At 45.9% G+C, this 11,820-nt stretch overlaps 1 protein-coding gene across 4 annotated transcripts in view; it reads left to right on the top strand.

Annotated features, from left to right (window-relative positions):
- Positions 1-3,516: 3,516 nt before the first annotated feature.
- G3BP1 (G3BP stress granule assembly factor 1) overlaps positions 3,517-11,820 on the top strand; it is a 43,243-nt gene continuing 34,939 nt past the window's right edge. Inside the window, exon 1 of one of the 4 annotated variants that reach the window (XM_007528763.3) lies at positions 3,517-3,649. The gene's annotated coding sequence lies outside the window, so the exon portion shown is untranslated. Of the gene's footprint in view, positions 3,659-3,820; positions 3,960-11,820 lie in introns of those variants that run through there. The other 3 variants (XM_016190664.2, XM_060197969.1, XM_060197968.1) reach the window with 3 other exon arrangements.

Raw genomic sequence — 11,820 nt, 5'->3', positions numbered from 1 at the left:
AGATCAAAGTTTCTGTAACTACAGTCCCTCATATCATCATTAATACCTAAACTGGAGGTCTGGTAAGGTAGCTTACCTGAGTACTATACCTTCTTAGCCATGCTTGAGACCCGGGTTTGACCATGACCCCACCACATTGAAGGAAGCACTGGTGCTGTGGTGCCTTTTCATCTCTTCCTCAGACTGTCTGGGGGAAAAAAATCAGCCCAGAGTGGAAAATCCTACATTTCGTGTTGAATTTGTTTGGAAAAGTAATACACACATATATTAGAAAAATACACAGTACTAAATAAACCAATATATTTCTTTTACCCTGATCCAAGTTCACCTCCCCTCCCTATTAGCAATCATTCACAGATGCTTATGGCTCCTTGCAGACATAACCTGCTGATCTTGTACAAAAAGCCACTGCAGAAACTACAGAAATACAGTGTATCTCTAAAGAAAAAAAGAGTAGCCCCCCCCTTTTTTTTTTGCCTCCAGGCTTATTGATGGGGCTCAGTGCCTGCACTAAGAATCCACTGCTCCTGGAGGCTATTTTTTCCCTTTTGTTGACCTTGTTGTTGTTACTATTATTGTTTATTATTGCTGCTGTTGTTGGGTAGGATAGAGAGAAATGGAGAGAGGAGGGCAAGACAGAGAGGGAGAGAAAGATAGACACCTGCAGACCTGCTTCACCTCTTGTGAGGTGACACCCCTACAGGTGGGGAGCCGGGGGCTTGAACCCAGATCCTTATGTTGGTCCTTGCACTTTGTGCCATGTGCGCTTAACCCGCTATGCTACCGCCCGGCCCCCTTGAGTGGCCCTTCTTATTCCCCTTACCTCTTATCATTCTGACTGTACTTGGTGCTCTTCCTTGATGGCTCGTGGGCATGGCTCTGTGACCAGAACATGGAGCCACCTCTTTCTCTGGTTGCATGCAGTGCTGGGAAAGCAGACTGTCCTGTGCTGAAGTGTGTCCTTTGCCCATCCAGGTTGTTCCCTGCACTCTCTCACTGCACCCTGCTACCCCATGGCTAGGCTAGATTTTTGCTCACATGAACAGTCCAAGATTCATAAGGCACAGGTCCCTCTCTAATTCACCACTCCATCATGACTTTTTCAGACAGAAAGACACCACAGGGTTCAAGCTCTGGGTCCCGACCTGCAGGGTAGGAGTGGTGTGTGTGTGTGGTGTGTGGAGGAGCTTCACTTGAAGTGAAATAGTGCTGCAGGTGCCTTTCTCTCTTCTTACCCACCCCCGCCAATCTCTTTTTTTAACCAGAGGTCTGCTCAGCTCTGGTTCATGGTGCTGCGGGGGACTGAACCCAGGACTTTGGAGCCTCAAGTATAAGAGTCTGTTTGCATAACCATTATGCCGGGAGTCCTCGGTAGCGCAGCAGCTTAAGCCATTATGCTGTCTACCTCCACTCACCTCAATTTCCATTTGTCTATCCTATATAAATAAAAGTATGTCACTTTCCTTTAAAAAAAAAAAAAGAAACTATTTTTTTTTTTTTTTTAGTGCAGTGGGCGTCAGCCTCCAATCCAGATCATGATCAGGACAAAGTAAGCACTGTCCAATGTGCAGGCATACTTCTCATCTTTCTTTCTTTCTTTTTTTTTTTTAACCAGAGCACTGTTCAGCTCTGACTTATGGTGGTGCGGGGGCGATTGAACCTGGGACTCTGGAGCCTCAGGCATGAGAGTCCATTTGTATAACCTTTATGCTATCTACCCTCTGCCTGTTTCTCATTTTTTTTTTTTTTTCTCTTAACACCAGAGCACTGCTCAGCTCTGGTTTATGGTGGGGCGGGAGATTGAACCTGGGACTTTGGAGCCTCAGGCATGAGAATCTGTTTGCATAACCATTATGCTATCTCCCCCTCACTTCTCATCTTGAAGAATGAGCGAAGTTTGGGAAACACTGACCCAGTCAGTCATCTTTTCTTCCTTTCCGCTTCATCACAAAAGAGAACAAAATAGACTTTACTGGGAGTCGGGCGGTAGCACAGCCGGTTAAGCGCAGGTGGCGCAAAGCACAAGGACCAGCACAAGGACCAGCATAAGGATCCCGGTTGGAGCCACCGCTCCCCACCTGCAGGGGAGTCACTTCACAGGTCTGCAGGGGTCTATCTTTCTCTCCCCCTGTCTTCCCCTCCTCTCTCCATTTCTCTCTGTCCTATCCAACAACAACGACATCAATAACAACAGCAATAATAACAACAGCAATAATAACAACAACAAAAACAAGGGCAACAAAAGGGAAAATAAATAAGTATCAAAAATTAAAAAAATAGACTTTACTCAGGGATGTGAGCGTGTGCGCACGAAGTGTGTGTGCATGTGTGGGGTTTGGGGGAGTGCAGAGTAGTGAACAGAGGCTTGTGTCCTCAAGCATGAGCTCGAGTCCACCCATAGCACTTGGCATCCTATTTGCCAGAGTGGTCTCCTGGCTCTCCATCTCCTGGTTCATAAATAAAAAACCCAAATATTGGGTGGGGGAGAATAGGATTATGGTTATGCATAAAGACTCTTGCCTGAGCCTCCAACGTCACAGTTCAGTCCCCTATACCACCATAAATTGGAGCTCAGCAGTGTTCTGGTCTCTTTGTGTATCTTCCTATTTTATTAAAATAAAATAAAATAAAATACAAAACAACAGGCATTCAGACTTTACTGGGATGCATCATCACCGCGGTTCCAAATTAGGGGGACCCCTAGGGGTAGTGATAACCGTGTAAATGCAGCCCACCCTGCGCCCTTCTTAGTATGTATGGTTTGGGGGGAGGCAGCAGGTCTTTGAGACACGCTGACTCTTGGAGGTGCTCTATGTGGGTTTCGGAGCCCAGCGGGGCCGCACCAGTGAGCTTTAGGTACCCAGCCAACGCTGGGGCGCGGGACCTGAGTAAAGCGGGGAGCGCCCAGGCCAGAAAGCTGGCCACGCTGGTACCAGGTGCACCCAGGGTGCCGGCCCTCCCCAGGGAAGCTCCCCTTTACACACAGGCTCAGGCATGAATGAGCTCAGGGGCCTGTGTGAGCACGCGGGCTGGGCCAGGCCCGAACGGAAGAGAGATCTGCGCGGGGTCTCTGGCGCACCCCGACCAGTCAATCAGTCCTTTCCCGCGCTACCATTGGCCAGTGACTTGCGTACTCCCTGCGCCCACCCTCTGGTTGCTTGGGGTTTACTTCCCCAAAGTACAAGGGCCCCACCTTGTGGAGCAACCGCTCCTGCACTGGAACGGATCTCCGCCCAGGGTAAGACATTGGAGCCAATGGGAGTGGTCGCGCGCATTTATTGGCCATTGTAGTTATCTGTCAAAGAACGTCCCAACCTCTTTTCTTTCGTACTGTCACATCACTGGCCTTCTTCGGTGCCAATCCGTTACTAGGGAAACCAGGCCCTCACAGTTTTATAGGCAGAAATCAAAGCCAATCAAAAGCCACGCCTTGATCCTAAGTGGACATCCAATGGCAACTCGAAGAGCTCAGAGGACGCCGTCAGGATTGGTCAACCATTGCCGGACCCGGCCACAGCATGTTTGGCTGAGCTCCGTTATATAGCCCGGTGCCGGAGCACGCGTGTGTGCGGACGCAGTTGCGTGAGAGGACTTCGCCTTCTGCTGTACGGTGGAGCCCCGCTCGTTCCCGCCCCACTCAGCCGCGTAGGTAGGCCGGGTACGGAAGGGCTGCTTCGGGGCCATTGACAGCTGGGTTCTGAGGGATCTGAAACCGAGCAGCCTCGAGCTGGGCCCCCAACGGCCGAGCCGCGCGGGGCGCAGGCGCAGGCGCTATTCCCCCCTCCCCCCCGCGCGTGGCAGTACTCGTCGCGCGTGCGCGCCTAACGGCCACGCGGGCTGAGGTTCGGCCGGCCGCGCCCACGCGCATGCTGCCGCTCTCCCAGGGCCCGAGCGCCCTGGGGGTACCGGGAGGGGGGGGGACCCGAGATGGACTCTGAGCGCTCGGGCGGGGGGCTGAGGTGAGGAGGTCCCAGAGCGGGGATGCAGGTCGGTGGGCCGCAGTGCCCGGAGGAGGGCTGAGCCCGGGCGGGGAGCCCGCGTGGGGTACCGGGGCAGCGCTGCAGGCGGTGGGCGCGCGGCCGGGTGCGGGCAGGTGCGTGGGGTGGCCGCCGCGGCGCGGGCAGGTGTCCGGCCTTTGTCCGCGAGGCGGCAGGAAGCGGTCTGCACCCCGCGGTGCGCGCGCCCCGGGGACCGTCCCCCCCACCCCCGGGGCGGGGAGCACGCGGTGCCGAGCCGCCGGGTCCGCTTCCCGGCCTGGACCCCGCGGCCCGAGGGGGAGGATTTCCTGAGCCGAGGCGCGTCCCGAGGCGGCCTCTGCTGCCCGGACCGGCTCCGCGGAGCGCCTTTCCATCGGCATGCGCTCTTTTATTTATTTTTTTTATTACTGCTGCATTGTGTCGTTTGACCGGACATATAGGATTGGTATTTAAGGGCCTATTACAATTTTTTTTCATTGAAAGGAAGTATATGTCGATTATCAGTATCGCTATCTATCGATTCCTTATAATTTAATTAAACAGAGAGGAAGATTAATAGTGGTTTCCACTGGCCTTGCATTCTTATGTATCGGAACAGTGAGTAGCAGTAGCTGAAACACTGAAATAAAAAGATACATCTGTTCACTGGCTTGAGCGAGAGTCGGAGGACCGCGGCGGCGCCTGGGATGCGGGGACGAGCCCGCGGGACCCGCGCGCCGACCACCGCGCCACCTCCGGGCTGCAAAAGGTCGAGATGGTGTAGTGACAGTTCTACCTCTGTTGGTGTTGCTATAAATAACAGGTTACTTTATAATATAACATTGTTTTTCTTGGACTTGCTTCCTGTAGCAATTTCAGCCAACCTGCACTAAACACTCAACTATTAGTCGTTCAAGATATCAGATGTTCAAGCACTTTGATGGGACCTACTTTAAACCGTTAGGTTTAGTTCGGATGATTTTATTACTGCTTGGGGTCAAGTATTTCAGAATGGAATTACTCGAGGTAGTGACGGAAATTATTCCTAGCTTTCCCTTCTAACGCTTGAAAGGAAAATTGTTCTTGGCCCCAGATGAAGAGGTATCATGTCACTTGCTATGGAAGTGGTATTTCACAAACTGGTAGCCCAGTTGATCGCCTAATACATTATCAAGAACAGATGAGTGGGCAGGGCTAGATAGCATATGGCTATGCCAAGAGAGTCATGTTTGAGGCTCCAAAGTCCCAGGTTCAATTCCCTGTGCTACCAGAAGTCAGAGCTTAGTAGTGCTCTGGTAAAGAGGAAAACAACAACAACAAAAAAACAGATGAGTGAAGCAAATTATAGTTCAAGATTTCCTGCTCCCAGCCAAACTAAGGAAGGTTACTTTATTGTTAATTTTTTTTCAATTTGGTCTTCTGTATCTCTTCCAACCAGTAGGAAAGTAGGTAGTTCTTTTTCCTTAGTTAACTCTCACCCTTTGTTCATCTCAGCTGACAGTCAGCTAAGGGCAGAGTTGGTAATGTTTGCTGGTGACCTACTTTGTTGAAGTTTTTTGTAATAAACTTTTTTTCAACTTGTTTTTACTATTTTGCATAGAATCTACAGTGTAGTAAGTTAGCTTTTATATATTTCAAATGCATTGTTATTCTTAATGCTTTATTACATGTTGGATAGAAACAAATCATGAGGGAAGAGGAAGATAAAGGGAAACACCTGCAGCACTGTTTTATCACTCCTGAAGCTTTCCCGGTGCAGGTGGGGAGAGGACTTGAACCCTGGTCATCACTCATTGTAACATGTGTACTTAACCAGGTGTGTTCACTGCTCACTCCTGAAAGGTATATTTTTCTTCAATTTTTTTTTTTTTCCTCCAGGGTTATCGCTGGGGTTCAGTGCCTGCACTATGAATCCACTGCTCCTGGAGGCTATTTTTTTCCTTTTGTTGTTATTGTAGTCGTTGGATAGGACAGAGAAATGCAGAGAGGAGGGTAAGACATGGGGAGAGAAGGGCAGAGGAGGGTAGATAGAATAATGATTATGCAAATAGACTCATGCCTGAGGCTCCAAAGTCCCAGGTTCAATCCCCCATACCACCATAAGCCAGAGTTGAACAGTGCTCTGGTTAAAAAAAAAAAGTCAGGGAGAAAGATACAGACCTGCTTCACTGTGAAGTTACTCCCCTGCAGGTGGGGAGCTGGGGGCTTGAACTGGGATCTTTATGCCAGTCCTTGCGCTTTGCGCGGTATGCACTTAACCTGCTGTGCTACCACCTGACCCCTGGTATTTTTTAAATTTTTTTGAAAGTGTCAGGGATTGTAATTGACTGAAGGTTATTTTTTTAAAGATTTATTGAATATCTCCTAAGAGAGAAAAGCCAAAGCCACTAGTCTGGTACATGTGGCATTGGGGAATATGAGAACCTCAGGCATGTGAGTTCTGAGGTCAGTCAGCTTGAGCTATTTCCCCAGATGCTAAAGATAAAGTTTAATGTAAAACAGGATGTATGATATAGACCTTTCTTTTTGCATAAATATAAATATAAATATATATATATATGACTATATGACTGTACACTTGGTCTTTCAACATCTTTTCATTGAATTGTTTCTTTTTTTATTAGGGATATGATTTATTAAGACAGTTGTCAGATGAGTACTTTGTCTCACTGTGATAGGTGTCTGCACACCACAATTTGATTGATTTCAAAAACTTCGGAATTTAGGGCTGATGAATAGCTCACTTAGATATTGTGCTGTTCTTTTTTTTTTTTTTTTTTTTTTCCTAACCAGAGCACTGCTCAGCTCTGGCTTATGGTGGTGCAGGGGACTGAACCTGGGACTTGACAGAGAGCCTCAGGCATGAGAGTCTGTTTGCATAACCATTATGCTATCTATCCCATCCTTTTTTTTTTTTTTTAAAGATTTTATTTATTTATTTATTTGTGAGAAAGACAGGAGAGAGAACCAGACATCACTCTGACACATGTGCTTTAGGGGATTGAACTCAGGACCTCATGCTTGAGAGTCCAATGTTTTATCATTGTGCCACCTCCCAGGACCACATATTGTGCTGTCTTAATCTGGCTCCCCACTACACTGAAGGAAGCTTCAGTGCTGTGCTCTTCAGTTCTCAGCCTTTCTCTATCTCAAAACAAACACTAGCATTCAAGTGTTCATTTGTGTTTTAAAACTGTCTTAGGCGGTGGTCGCATGTAGCACAGTGGGTTAAGTAGGCGGTGCCAAGCGCAAGGACCGCTGTAAGGATCTCAGTTCAAGCCCCTGGCTCCCCACCTGCAGGGTAGTCGCTTCACAAGCAGTGAAACAGGTCTGCAGGTGTTTATCTTTCTCTCCCTGTCTCTGTCTTCCCCTCCTCTCTCCATTTCTCTCTGTCCTATCCAACAACGACTAGAACAATAATAACTACAATAAAACAGCAAGGGCAACAAAAGGGGAAATAAATATTTAAAAAACATAAAAAACCTGGGCAAAACCAACTGACATTGTAAAGGAAGATAATTGTTAAGGTGACTAGGTAAAGAACAAAGTTTCCTCTCCAGTCAGATTTTGCTAGCTAATGGGAAAAGCCTTAAGTGTAATACTGCAGTACTGCTGGTGAACCCATGGAGTTAAATTTAGACTTCACAATTGTAACCTCACTTATAGTTGATGATCACACTGCACTGCTTGTTAGTTAGGTCTACATATTCAAGTCTGAATATGTGGTCAGGTCTTCCCAAATTATTGGTGGGATAAATTAAAAAAAAACATTTACTTAATGTATTTAAGATAGAGATAGAGAAATTGGGAGGGAAAGGGGATGTAGAGATAGAGATAGAAACAGGTGAGCACTGCTTCACCACTCATGAAGCTTCCTTCCTGCAGTTGGGGACTAGGGCTTGAACCTAGATCTTTGCACTCAACCAGGTGCATGTTTGATTTGTGTGTATTGGGTGCCCTGTCTCCACCTTGGCAGAGCTGAATTGCAAGCCAGATGATAAAGAGAAGACTAGGTAAATCTGCATATAAACTTGCAGGAAGTACAAAAAAAAACTCTGAGTCTATAGCATTAGTAAATAAAAAATTTCTGTCCTATTGCTGTTTGATGGTGTTGAGAGAAAGAGGGAGAGACAGATGTAGCACTGCTCCACAACTGATGAAGCTACTCCAAGGTGGGGACTGGGAGATTGAGCCTGGGTCCTTGGAAATGACTTGAATTGACAGTTAAATATCTGATAGTAACTGGCATCTTCTGTCCCTCATGTTGAGCCATTGCTTAGTTGTTTTCAGGGATGAGATAAAGAGCAACTATTAAAGTTAATTAACCTGGGTGGGATGTAAAGATCCTGTGATGACTTTGATTAGGTAACTAATTGTATTCAGGTGAATGCTTGTGTGGCTCCTTATACACTGTGTGTATGTGTTTTCTCTCACACATACTGTTCTTTTTTTATGCCAGTCCTTGCGCTTTGTGCCATGTGCGCTTAACCTGCTGTGCTACTGCCCGACTCCCCCCTTCTAGACTTTCAAGGCTGCCTGTCCACTCCAGTCCTGGGGATCGGGAGCCTGCTCTTAAGAGGTTGCTGCTTTACAAGATCTGAAAAACAGAAATGAATGCTCTTAGGAGTTTTGTGAGACTAATGTTGACTATAGAGTATTTTTTCATCTTGATGAGGCATAGTTCTTTATAAGCTCAGCAGATTTGCATTTAACTTTTAAGTGGGGGAAGGATGCTAAATGAAGAAAAGCTAGCAAATTGCTTTTTAGTCAAACTTTTTCTTTCAGAAAAGAAAATCAAGGTAATGTTTAATTTACAGAGGTATTGAAGACATTTGTATACCTTTTTCTCCAACTTCCCTAATGTTGACATCCTTTTAAAATATTTACTATGAATGAGAGACGAGAACCAGAGCATCACTCTGGGACATGCAGTGCTGGAGATCGAACTTGGGACCTTGGTTTCAAACCTTTGAATATAGTGCATACATGATAAACTGTTAAAATATAAATATAAAATATAAAGACTCCTCATGCAGTTGAATTCAACTGACAGTCAAGTTTTTGTAATTTTTCTTATTTTACTTTTTTAACTTGAGCACTGCTCAGCTCTGGCTTATGGTGGGGGCGGTTGAGGGATTGAACCTGGGACTTTTGAAGCTTCAGGCATTAGTATTTGCATAACAATTATGCTATCTTCCCCCCCCCCAGTCAACTTTTTTTTTTTTTCCCTCCAGGGTTATTGCTGGGCTCGGTGCCTGCACCATGAATCCACCGCTCCTGGAGGCCATTTTTCCCTTTTTTTTGTTGCCCTAGTTGTTGCAGCCGCGTTGCGATTATTATTGCCTTTGTTGACGTTGCTTTGTTGTTGGATAGGACAGAGAGAAATGGAGAGAGGAGGGGAAGACAGAGAGAGGGGGAGAGAAAGATAGACACCTGCAGACCCGCTTCACTGGGATCCTACGGTCCCTGCGCTTTGCGCCACGTGCGCTTAACCCACTGCGCCACCGCCCGACCCCCACCAGTCAACATTTTGTATAACTTTTTGAACTTCCCCTCACCCCAAGTTCCCATTTTCTTAATTTTTTTGGTCAGGTCTTTCCAAATTATTGGTGGGATAAATTAAAAACATTTACTTAATGTATTTAAGATAGAGATAGAGAAATTGGGAGGGAAAGGGGATGTAGAGATAGAGATAGAGACAGGTGCAGCACTGCTTCACCACTCATGAAGCTTCCTTCCTGCACTTGGGGACTAGGGCTTGAACCTAGATCTTTGCACTCAACCAGGTGCATCACTGCCTGGCCTCAACGGGCTAACATTTTTAAAACAAACATTTGACTATTAAAAATAAAGCTTCGTGGTTCGGGAGGTGGCACAGTGGATAAAGCATCAGACTCAAGCATGAGGTCCTGAGTTCAATCCCCGGCAGCACATGTACCAGACTGATGGCTGGTTTTCTCTCTCCTCCTATGTTTCTCATTAATAAATCAGGAGCAGTGAAGCCAGGTTGTTAGATGTCTCTCCCTGTTTCCCCCTTCTTAACTTCTGTCTCTATTCAAAATAAATAAGTAAAAATATATTTAAGAAGTCCCTTAAAAATAAGTACAGCTTAAGAAACTAACTTCCAGAGTGAGTGTTTGACTTTAAATCCCCACCAACTGTGTCAGGAGGTTATTTCTTCCATATCCTGGTCAAAACTGTTAATAATGATTTTTGATGTGCTTATTTGATATTAAAATAATTTCTTTAGGTTGTATTGTAATATGGAAAACTGGGAAATGTTATGCATGTACTATTGTATTTACTGCTGAATGTAAAATGTTAATTCCCCAATAAATTAAAAAAATAATTTCTTTAAAAATAATTTAATTTTTTTTGGGTTGAGCGGTAGTGCTATGGGTTAAGCGCACATTATGCGAAGCTACACGAAGCCCAAGGATGGACATAAGGATCCTGGTTCCAGCTGCTGACTCCTCACTTGCAGGGGGTTGCTTCACAAGTAGTGAAGAAGGTCTATAGGTATCTTTCTCTTCCCCTCTGTCTTCGCTTCCTCTCTCCATTTCTGTCTGTCCTATCCAACAACAATGGCATCAATAACAATAATCATGACCAAAACAGTAATAAAACAACAAGGGCAACAAAAGGAAAAAAATAGCCTCCAAGGAGCAGTGGATTTGTGGTACAGTCACGCCCCTCCCCCCGCAATAACCCTGAAAGCAAAAAAAAATTAAAATTTTAAATTTATTTTGGATAGAAACAAATTGGGAGGGACAGGGGAGATAGAGTGGAAAGAGATAGATATTTGTAGCATTACTTCACCACTGGTGAAACTTCTCTCTAGATGTGAGGAGTGGGGGCTTGAACTGGGTACTTGAGCATTGTAATATGTGTGCTTGACTAGATGTGTCACAGCGTGGCCCCATAAAATAATTTTATCCATTTTTTAAGGGTTGTTTTTTAAATATTCCCTTTTGTTGCCCTTGTTTTGTTGTAGTTATTATTGATGTCGTTCTTGTTGCATAGAGAAATGGAGAGAGGAGGGGAGAGAAAGACACCTGCAGACCAGCTTCACAGCTTGTGAAGCAACTTCCCTGCAGGTGGCTCAAACTGGTCCTTGCACTTTGTACCACCTGTGCTTAACTGGCTGTGTTAATGATGAACTACCTTTCTTATGCATTTTTGCCACCAGGGTCATTGTTGGGGTTGGGTATATGGATAACCTCTCCACTTTTAGTGACTCCTTCCTTTTCCCCTCCCTCTTTCCCTTCTCCCCCCCCCCCCAGGGTTATTACTTGTGCATGGTGCCTGCATAACACCACTGTTCCTGAATGCCATTTATTTCCTTTTTTTCTTCCTGATAAGAGGGTGAGAGAGTTAAAGAGGGGGAGAGAAGAGGAGGGCACCTCTGCAGCACTGCTGTAGCCACTCTGAAACTTTCCTTCTCCAGGTGCTCCTATGTGATGGCCGGGGGCTTGAACCTGGTTCCTTATACTTATTTACACATGCACATGGTAATGTATATATTCTAGGTGAAATAAATGCATTTTACATTTCTTTAAAACATTTTTTAAATTTATTCCCTTTTGTTGCCCTTGTTTTATTGTTGTAGTTATTATTGGACAGAGTGAAATGGAGAGAGATAGGGGAAGACAGAGGGGGAGAGAGAAAGATAGACACCTGCAGACTGGCTTCACTGCTTGTGAAGCGACTCCCCTGCAGGTGGGGAGCCAGGGCTCTAACCAGGATCCTTACGCTAGTCCTTGAGCTTTGCGCCACCACTGCGCTACAGCCTGACTCCCACATTTTACATTTCTGTGAACTTCAGCAAAGTTATTGCTGGCGTATGGGATTTTTAAAAATGCCA

Source organism: Erinaceus europaeus, chromosome 9, assembly GCF_950295315.1.
Source record: "Erinaceus europaeus chromosome 9, mEriEur2.1, whole genome shotgun sequence".
NCBI classification, from domain to species: Eukaryota; Metazoa; Chordata; class Mammalia; order Eulipotyphla; family Erinaceidae; genus Erinaceus; species Erinaceus europaeus.
This window is presented reverse-complemented; position numbering and strand designations above follow the sequence as displayed.